This window comes from Cotesia typhae, unplaced genomic scaffold (assembly GCF_013202065.1).
Source record: "Cotesia typhae breed Kobodo isofemale line unplaced genomic scaffold, CoteBio_Ctyphae contig_11, whole genome shotgun sequence".
NCBI classification, from domain to species: Eukaryota; Metazoa; Arthropoda; class Insecta; order Hymenoptera; family Braconidae; genus Cotesia; species Cotesia typhae.
In genome coordinates, this window is record NW_027423711.1 from 2606666 (window position 1) to 2616038 (window position 9373).

General features: G+C 26.6%; 1 protein-coding gene across 1 annotated transcript in view; it reads right to left on the reverse strand.

Moving 5' to 3' along the window:
- Nucleotides 1-1989, reverse strand: part of LOC141529019 (choline transporter-like protein 1) — a 28144-nt gene extending 26155 nt beyond the window's left edge. The window contains exon 1 of the mRNA XM_074245357.1: nt 1682-1989. The gene's annotated coding sequence lies outside the window, so the exon portion shown is untranslated. The remainder of the gene's footprint in view (nt 1-1681) is intronic.
- Nucleotides 1990-9373: the final 7384 nt, after the last annotated feature.

Here is a 9373-nt window from a genome sequence, read left to right on the forward strand (position 1 = left end):
CATCTGGATATTTAATAAAATAGTTGTAAAACAAAGTAGATAAATAAAAAAGTTAATCTTGTAATATTTATTGCGAAGACATAAATTGACATCTTTTCGCGTGAATATTGCGTTTTAGTATGAATTCTCAAAGTGTTTCATACAAGGCCATTGGACTTTCCCAGTACAGTACATATACAGTTTCCTCAACTCCTATCTTAAATCATGGATGTGTAGCATACAAGTGTCTGTGTGGAGTATAGAGTACAGAGTACAGAGTATAGACTGTATGGCTGCTTGTATGAGTATGGATGTATACACAGCATTAAACAAAGAAATCACCACGAGGTCGATGGAACTTGAGGCGTAGACGAAAGAGATAGAAGGAAATTGAAAATATACTACAAAAGAAAAATACAATAAAAGCAAGACGTCTAGCAAAGAAGATAAAGAATAAGAATAAGAAGCAATGAGTATATAGCTCAAACTACTCTGCTGTGCTGGACCGAATAGACATTTTTACACTCTTATTTTATTTTATTACTCATTATGACTTCTTATTGAAGACACTGTTGACACCTTTTACAAAAGTTTACAAGTTAAAATCCAAATCTATTATTCTCTACTACTTCATTTAAAACTTGACTGTTTTAATCTTATGATTGCTGTGGAATGATAATTATTTAACAGATTAACGTAAAATCAAAAATGATTCGAGTGTGAATTTATTAAGAGTAAAATTTATTGTGCATTGTTTATAATTTATCATTCACTGTTTGTCCAATTAGCTTGAGAGAAAATCAACTTTCAGAGTATCTAAAGACACGGTGGTGCTTCGCGCCAAAGAACTATTTGTTAACGACATCTATTATGGAGTAATTGATACTAAAGTAATTAAATAATCAAAATTCCTCGCAAACTCAATAAATTGTGCTCAAAAATTTGTTATGCGATGTATGTTATTAAATTCCATGACTTTTGGTATGGAATAGTAGAAAGTAATAGTCAAGCTAAAGGTTTCAAAATTGAATCCGTTCTAAACCAAAAAATTTTTAACTTCACTAAAATTATATGCATAATACGCACTTTAATTAAATAATAAATAAATGCGTTATTTTAAATTACCAGAAGTAGTAATTTAAAAATTATTAGATATTATAAACAAACGTATAATTAAAATACATAAAAAATTTTTCAATATGTACAATAATTGTTTTTATCACACAAAAAAATATTGAATGTACATACATTAGCTGTTAAAAACTATGTATTATTATTTTACTATTTTTCTAATCAATATAATCTGCTATACAATAATCTTATCACTCGTATTATCCCATCTATTTGAATAAAATATTTTTATCGCAATAACAGAGATCATCGCACAGATTAAGCCCTTAATAATTCGACGCGCTAGTCATAGAAGCGTTGCGTAATAAAATTCGCGTGAAGGAAAAGAATACATATATGTGTATACAAATACTAGAGGAATTGAGTAACGGAACTTAGTCAAGGAGCGTCACTTGCTATTTGTTGCTCAGGGAGTAATAAGCGATTTTTACCAAATAATCAATAATAGAAATTATTCAGCGTGTATTTATAAATTTATAAACAGTTAATTTAAAAACTTTGAGTTAAATACTTATAAATAATACGGCAAAAGCCGAGTTTTTTACTTGTCGCATTATCCCTCTCTACTTACTTTCAATTTTACTCACGAATTTCTCGTATCCTTTTAAACTCTTAAAAAGTTTATAATCTCAAAGTTTAACGGGACTTAACTCACTCACTATTGAGGATTATGGATTAGTCATTGATAATTACTATTGGGGATGGTGATTAATCGTTTAAACAAGCGCGGCCATTTAAGTGTTAATTTATTTGATTAATGCTACTGCTACAACACTACGAAGTTTATAATAATGAAATTAAACCGCGGTTTTACAATGATGATCCTCACGAGTCTCAGTATGAAACTCAACTGACAAAGTAATGTAAACGTATGAGCAAGCAAAGCGTTACACGTTCCAATGTGTGAGCACGCGAGTTGAGAGTTAGTCATGAGTCGCGTTTGTAGAATGGAATAGTATGAAATGAAAGTACCGCGAGTTACCGGTAGAACTACAGGGCTATATATATATAGATATATATTGTGCGGAGAAGTATAAGTATACATTTGTATCTATGTATACTACTGCTATATATAACGAAGCGAGGTGTCATGAAAAAAAAAATTTAAAGGGGCTTATCCCTAAGAAAAGCGAAACCTATTTTTGGTTTAAAAAAATGTGACAGAATGAAATTATTTTTAGGAAATACGAATTAATTGATTTATTTGCAATTAAATTAATTGATGTAAAAAAAAATTTTTTTTTTAATTCGCATTACAAATAAATTAATGGTTTAAATGTCTCACATTTTTATAGCTATTCAAACCCTAAATTGATGATACCATAATGGTTTTGTTTTTTTTTTGGTTAATGTAATTTAGCCTCCGGTGAATAGATAAAAAATGTGAACATTTTGAAGCACAATTATTTCAATAGGCTGTTTTGACAATTTATATATGTACGATAAAAATTTTTTATCATTACAGTAACCTCATAACTTCACTTTTTTAGAGAGTTATTTTTTTTCCTAGCATTTTGTATATTATATATAAACTTAAATGATTTTATAAAGATGACGTTTCTACGATTATTAGTAAAAATAATTTTTAATTATTGATGATTTCACCGAAACGAAATCAAGGACTGCGAATATTTTTAAATTGAAATTTTACCGAGAAAAAAAATTACATTATATTAACATGAAATTTTTTTGGAGTTTTTTTTTGTAAGCAACACATAATTTTTCAAATATTTTAAAAGAAATGATTGTTTTCTCAATTATTTATTGGTCTCCGATGCAAATTAAATTCGTTTTAAATATTTGTATCACTTAAAAAAAAAGAAGTTACATAATGAAATATATCCAACAAATGATTTATTAAAAATATCAACAAATCATAAATAATACATCAGTAAATATTAGTGATGCAAAAGAAAAACTCTCGACTGTCCATGAATATTTATTTGTGTACACTCGTTAATGAACCATTTTTTAATCATTAAAAAACCTGGTTAAATCTTATCAATTTAAAACAACAACTTTTTTCAGTAGATAAATTCGCATCGGAATTAATTCTGCTCCTCCTTTTTCCTTTTTGGGATATAAACATACATAGAGCAAAATAGAACAGAATAGAATAGAATACATTGAATACACTTGTTCATGAGTGGTTCTATTTGGTCTTTATGTTACATTACACTCTTCACTCGTATTGTTCGTGGAGTATCCTCAATCCTTGATTCCTTTCGGTTGACTAGTAGTAAACTCTTGTCTGGCTATTACTGATGTAACTTTAGCTATCCTGATTTATCCGTATATTGATTTAAGTTTAAGTGGAATTTACGTTTATTTAAACCTGAGCACACATTTATTTTAGTTTGCTACGGTCATGCAGAAGAGAAAGAGAAATAGAGAAATATAAATATAAATATATATATATAACGAGGACTAGCCATTGTAGCCAGTAATTTATCAGATCAGTATAAGAAGAAATCCAAATATGTACGATTGTTTTATTTCCGTACTCACTACTCACCATTTTATTGTTTAGATAAACACGTTGATGCAAATTTAATTGAAGGGCAATCTGTGGAAAATTTTTGTATGTTGTTAATTTTTTTGTCTTTGATCATCCGCTGTGCTAACGTTACGTATGGTATAATTTTCTCGTTGGTTTCTGCTCAGACACACGTTGAAAGACACTTAGCGATGCATGACCTACAACACACGTGTCGTTTGACAAAAAATTAACATGATCGATCTGTTGAATTTATTACTATTATTATGATTATTATTATTATTATTATTTTTATTATTTCAAAGTTTTAAATTGATATCGTATTTTATAGTATTTTTTCTTCTTAATTGGACAGTAAGATCGTTTGTTTTTCAGTAATTGCCAGTGATTTTTTTTTTTGTGTTTTAATTGCCATCAGTTACTTCATATGTAAAATAATTAGATTTCAGTACATAAATAAGTAAATTAAGTCAACAGCATCAGTAATTAGTGTAATTTTTGTTTTGTCATCCAATCAGGCAGCGCAGTAAATAATTTTTTTTAAAAATAAAATTAATTGTGAGTTTTTATTATGGAATTGCTGCATAGCAGATAAATGTAAAAACTTTCAAGCGGAATATCGTGACGGATAAAATAATTAAAATCTACCGTGACATTAATAGAAGCTATGAATAATATATAACTAACAATCTCAATATACAATGTATTAAGATTATGTTTAAAGTTATACACTTTAGGGAGGTAAAGAAAAAAAAAACCTTTTTACGTACTGACAGCAGTTGAATTGTCGCTTTTTATAATTACTTCGCTAATACTTGGACAGGGTAGTAAAAAAAATTATAAACTTTATTAAAATAAAAATAGAGAGCGATAGATGATTAAAAAGTTTAGAGTTTATAATTTCTATTTTAATTTTATCAATTACTTCAATCCAAAGTTTTATATTATTTTATAACGTTCGTTGATATTTAAATTTGAAAATTTTACTGGGATATTGAGTATGAAAAGACAGAACTGAATTTAGGATTGTGTAAATATTTTATTTTTTCAATTTTGCCAATAGTTAAAGACACTTGACATTTTTGTTTTTCCGAATTGTCGAATATAAACGGTTTTATCAACCCAAACACTAATCGTTTAATTTTTTATTATCGGGTTAGATATTGTCATTATTGAATATGCAGTTGTAAATAAAACCTTTATAAAGTCAGAGAGGACACGGAAATAACTCGGCTATAACTGATTAATAGAAACTAAATATTCCAATGATTTATCAGTTAGTTATAAATATTAGTTTTTTTTTTTTTTTTTTTTTTTTTTTCATTCATACCTTGGTTAAATAACGTAACATCAACTTTTAAAAACGTTAACATTTATTTTGTACCAATCGATATAATTTTTTACTCGTTCTTTGTTCAATTAAAGAGTTTTTATACGAAATGTAAACGAAACTTTAAAAATCAAGTGATTTCTTTTTCTCTTGAGTCAAGAGAAATATGACAAACTTTAAATAATTTAATGTTCAGTTGAATTTTATTAAAGTTTCCTAGTACTAAATTTAAAAGACGAAATATTTTTACAGCTTCAAGTTAATTTTATCGCGACAGTTAAGCTGTAATGATTATGTTAATTAACGCTATAATTTTTCAATGTTCTGTTGAAGATTTACAAACACGCTTTAATTGATAATTATTTAGTGTTATTAACTTTGAAAGTATGCCTCAAAAAATTGATACTTGTGTAAATAATTTTATAATTTTAACTATCGAAATAATATTTTACTTAATTAATATTGACTTTGAAGTCAGGCCGGCGGAAGAATCTGATTGAAAAAACATAACAAGAATTGAGGGCAAGTAAATATAAATTAGTTTTGTTTTATTTGTTATTCCCTTTAGGTTAAAATAACCGATAGAGCAGATTTTACTCTTCAATCGAGTAATATTTATTAGAAACGAACGAAGAATTATTCCAATTGACCTGGATTTACTTGACATTGTAGAATAATATTTATTCTAAAATTCTCTCCACTTTAGTTTGTTATTAATTTTTTATCCGAAAAAAAAACTCATACGAAATAAATATATGCGAGGAAATGATTTTGTTTGATACGGATTATATATTTATATACATTTGAATTCACGTAATTTTTTTATCATCTGTAATATAAAATAAAAAGAGATACAAATGTCTATTTTTACGCGGATGCGGATGAATTAATAAATGATCTTAATTGTGATGAAAAAAGTTCTCTTTAAAGAATTTAAACCAAGAAAATCGTATTTTTGGAAAATATTAAACTAATGAACTTCTAAATATTTTATTCAATAAAATTTCGAAGATTAAGGAGATCAAAATATATTGCAAAGTAACCTTTAATAATTAAAAAAAAAAAAAAAAAGATATTATTCATAAACCTGAGTTAATTTTTGATCAACAAAAATTTGTACAAAAATACTAAAACTGAACTGTGATAACAATAAAATTCAAATAATATAATTTGCATTCAGCAATTTTTTCTCAACTTTTCTGTTCAAAATAGGGCATTGTATTTCGGATAAAAATTTAGCCACAAAAAACAAAATTATTCGTAAAATTTGAGTACACAAAAAAATAAAACTTAAGAGTCTCTTGACAAAGTTTGATATTTGAATCAGCAGTTTACACTATTCTCAAATCGATCAATACAGTTTGATATCATATTGCACACTCAAGCTATAAAGTGTTTTATGTCCGTTGAGAATTTTAAACCTTATACAAGGATTTTTACGGTATAAATATCATTTTTTTAATCTTTTTGTAACACGCATCACGCAAAAAATTCATCTTTTTAGATAAAAATAGCTGATCAATTCTGTTAAATAGAAGAACAACTAAGTCTCTAATAAACCTTGACCTTATATTTTAGAAACAAAAAGAAATCATCTTTTTAATATCTCAATAACTATCGATTTATAAATCGTATCGAAAACATATGAATGCAGTATCAAGAAGATTGCAATATTCAGGAGTGCACATCTAAAATGCTCATTCTTTAACAAAAGATCTAGTTCCTTCATATGTACATCAGAAAATCGTTTCAACTCAAATTTGATTTATGATAAAAAGTTTACATATGTGACAGAAATGATATTCAATAGCATCCTATTCTCATAAATCCGAATACCATAAATAAAAATCAGTTCTAATCAGGGGGCCATTCGTGCTTAATCGTAACTACTTCCGTTTGTTTGAATTACAGATCAGATGACGTCAATATCACAATATTTCAATTGTATGTTTTGTATCATAATTTTTACTCAAATAACTTCTCACGCTTAATGACTATCGAGTTTTTTAATTTTCTTTTTTTCTGACCAAACATATTTTATTTTCAAATTATTCTATTTTATGACGAAATTGCGACAATGATCGTTGGACTTTTTTAATTAGTTTTAAAACTTTTAATGTTAATGAAAATTTTATTTTCGTCGGAATCGGTCATAAAATGTGTCAACTTAGATTGAGTATAATTTTCAGTATTTTTTCCGGATTTTAGAATAAAAGATTTTTTAAAAATGTCAATTTTTTCATTTATTAAAAAAACTTCTCTGCTGAGCTCGAAGAGCTCAAAAACATTAGAAGTGCAATTTTAATTTTTTCTAATTTTTTTTATTGAAAATTTGATTCTTTTGGAATTTTTTATCAGTTCTATTTTTGATCTATTTTAAGAAAAAATACAAAATATCATTTTTATTGATAATTAAAAATAATGAGTCAATTTGATGTCTAAAAAGACATTTCACTTATATTGAAAGTCCGGAAGACCTAAATGAAGTCATATGTTAAACTCCAAGGCGGAAACATTAATAAACATTAAAAAATAGTACAATTATTAAAATTTAAGTCAAAAAGTAAGTAGCTAGAGAAATAAATCAGTAAAAAGTGACTATGAAGTAGCTGTGATGATGCTCACTTCCCGTCCATTATTTTATATGCATTGTGTTATTTAAACTGGTACTATACCTTTACTTCTCGGACAATAAATTTAAAGTAGTGGGCTAACCGCCAAGTGGATGATTGAAGGTATTATGTCGAAATATCAGATGTAAAGTACTCTAGCTGAAAATAATATTCTCTCGGTAGTATACGCCTCAAGCCTAAGCTTTTAATATTTTTATCTTTTGCATTTATCATTTAATACCGACGCAAATTAAATTTTAATATTAAACTATTTTGTATGTATAACTATATGTATACTCGAGCGGTATACTCGAGCACGTAAAGTGGTTTATACCCTACAAAATATCTCCGGACTAGACTGTATATCGTTTCGTAATATCAAATTAATTACTTTTATTCATAGTTTGATCCATCAGTTAATTAAAAATCATAATAATATTTTCTTGAAATTTCATTTAACAATTACTTACTCTAAATTTTATTTCTACACAGAGAAAATAAAATCGTAATATTTATTATCCTACACAGTAACTAATAACCAGCCGCATTCTTTATGTACTTATAATCGTGAATATTACTATGTAAAGTAGGATTCATAACTATTCTTTGAATGATTATGATGTTACATCGTAACCACAGAGTAGAAAAATATTCTTTGCAGGAAAATGAATTTTTTTAACTCGAAAAAATATTTACCCTTATTAAAGAAAATGATATAAAAGCATTAAAAAGAATTTGATTTTCAAATATTTTGAATTCCTTTTTATTCTTCGAATTATTTTCAATGCCGTCTCTTATTGGTGTTTAATTTAAAATATAAGGAATTTTTTTTGATTATTTTGTTTTTTCAAGATAGGATTTCTTTTGGCTGGAATAGAGTTTTATTAAGTAAAAAAATGTTTTTATTTCAAGAGGAAATTTCTTCTTGTTACAAAACAACCTAGGTCTTCCGAAAAATTTCCTTTGTTCGAGTAAACATTTTCTTCTGTGTATAGGTAAAGAGTAAATAGCACTGTAATGAATAGAATTTGAAGCTTTGTAGAGTGCTACTCAGTACCATGTTACATAAATTTCATTATGATGAATAAATGAACTACGACGTAAACATAAAAAATTGATAATTGTAGAATATTATTTATTGATCGAGACAACATTATAAAAATGAATAATTGCATAAAAATTAATATTTTAATTTTACATTTTTAAAATAACTAATTTACATACTGTTGAGTTTTTATTGCGATCAATTACTCAAATTTAGTTTGTTTTGATTTTATAATAAAGCTTATTACTTTTTAAGTTCTTATCGAAATGTGGTCGCAAATAAATAAAAAAATTGTTTGTTACGTTTCAATTTTATGAGTTTATGATCATTGTCAGTTTATTTTTGTCAAAATTTTGTGAATGAATGAATTTCTGAATACATCCACGATTAATTTATTTGTCTATTTAGGTATAACTTTAATAAGTGAATTATAAACATGCAGAGCATAATGAATTCAGCTGTGTAGAATAGGAATCAGTTGCATTTATATAGCCTTATCCTCAGTGTCCTCAATGTAACATGGTACTGAGTACTATATATGTTTTTAGAGCCAAAGTTGGTAGTTAAAATTGGAGACATTACTTTGTCGAATGACTCTCGTCGCTGAGAAATCCTTGATACCACGCAACATAGTATTGATTACCATTCTATATCGGAAATTTATTTATTATCTTTTCACTGTTTTATAGTTTCATATCTTATATTTATATTTACAAAATTATATCTATACCCGCATCTTCATTTAAGAAAATTTCGGACACTAAAATTAATAGTTGATA